The sequence below is a fragment of the Neovison vison genome, chromosome 11 (genome assembly GCF_020171115.1).
Source record: "Neovison vison isolate M4711 chromosome 11, ASM_NN_V1, whole genome shotgun sequence".
Classification (NCBI taxonomy): Eukaryota; Metazoa; Chordata; class Mammalia; order Carnivora; family Mustelidae; genus Neogale; species Neogale vison.
Window position 1 is genome coordinate 58,060,690 of NC_058101.1, and position 1,631 is coordinate 58,062,320.

General features: G+C 40.5%; 1 non-coding gene across 1 annotated transcript; it reads right to left on the reverse strand.

The window, feature by feature from the left end:
* Positions 1-1,070: 1,070 nt before the first annotated feature.
* Positions 1,071-1,174, reverse strand: LOC122890691. Its single transcript, XR_006381141.1, has one exon. It is a non-coding gene; the product is annotated as a U6 spliceosomal RNA (small nuclear RNA).
* Between the last annotated feature and the right edge of the window lie 457 nt (positions 1,175-1,631).

Genomic DNA, 1,631 nt, shown 5'->3' on the forward strand with positions numbered 1-1,631 from the left:
GTGGGAAGCAGACACTTCTCTGGGGTTAAAACTGTCTATTTAGCTATCCAGTGTAGCTGTGCTACACATTCAGTTTCCTTACGGAATATTTTTCAAGAGTTTTGGAAAAAGTTAACTTAGATCTAATTCAGAGAACATTTTAATGGATCCATCTTTGTTTTTCACTTTAAATTTATTATTATTATTATTAGTATTTTTTTGGTCCCAATTTATTTATTTTCAGAAAAACAGTATTCATTATTTTTTCACCACACCCAGTGCTCCATGCAAGCTGTGCCCTCTATAATACCCACCACCTGGTACCCCAACCTCCCACCCCCCCCGCCACTTCAAACCCCTCAGACTGTTTTTCAGAGTCCATAGTCTCTCATGGTTCACCTCCCCTTCCAATTTACCCAAATTCCCTACTCCTCTCTAACGCCCCTTGTCGTCCATGCTATTGGTTATGCTCCACAAATGAGTGAAACCATATGATAATTGACTCTCTTTGCTTCACTGATTTCACTCAGCATAATCTCTTCCAGTCCCATCCATGTTGCTAAAAAAGTTGGATATTCGTCCTTTCTGATGGAGGCATATCATCATTAGCCCTCAGGGAGATTCAAATTAAAACCACATTGAGATATCACCTTACACCAGTTAGAATGGCCAAAATTAGCAAGACAGGAAACAACATGTGTTGGAGAGGATGTGGAGAAAGGGGAACCCTCTTACACTGTTGGTGGGAATGCAAGTTGGTGCAGCCTCTTTGGAGAACAGTGTGGAGATTCCTCAAGAAATTAAAAATAGAGCTTCCCTACGACCCTGCAATTGCACTCCTGAGTATTTACCCCAAAGATACAGATGTCCTGAAAAGAAGGGCCATCTGTACCCCAATGTTTATAGCATCAATGGCCACAGTCGCCAAACTATGGAAAGAACCAAGATGCCCTTCAACGGATGAATGGATAAGGAAGATGTGGTCCATATACACTATGGAGTATTATTATTATTATTATTATTTAGTCCATGCTTGCTACATGCCAAACATATTTCCTCTTTTTATTCTGTATGAATTTTATTTTTCGATTGAAAATATAGAATGCTTCTCAAATTTGTGTGTGATCCTTGCACAGGGACCATGCTAATCTTCTCTGTATTGTTCCAATTTTGGTACAGGTACAGCTGAGTGAGCAATAAACACATTTCCTCTTTAATACTTTGTGGTCCTAACAAATCTACCTATTTTATGGATGAGGGATCAATGGTCCAGAAAAGAGATTTGCTCAAAGACAAATAATCATCTTCCTGTCCCTCAGTCTTATTCCCAGGATCTCAGGCTGGATTTTCAGCTTGAGCATTCATCAAGTTCTAGAGCAACTTGCTAGTGACCTTTGGGGCTGTCTGACGAGCCTTACTGGCAATTAGAATTGGTCTTACCTCTTCCTCAACATAGTTCAACATTCCACTGTACTGTCTTCATTTGTTGAGGGGCCTTTGATTGGCTGAACTGTGAGGAAGCACTCTATCCTTTTCGTGTCTGGAGTCTTGGAGCCCAGCTCAGGGTCTGGTGGATTATAATGAATTAACCTGTTGGAAAATTTTGAGGGTGAGGCATACTCTGGCTCTTTGCTCTCATCTATGAAAGCAAC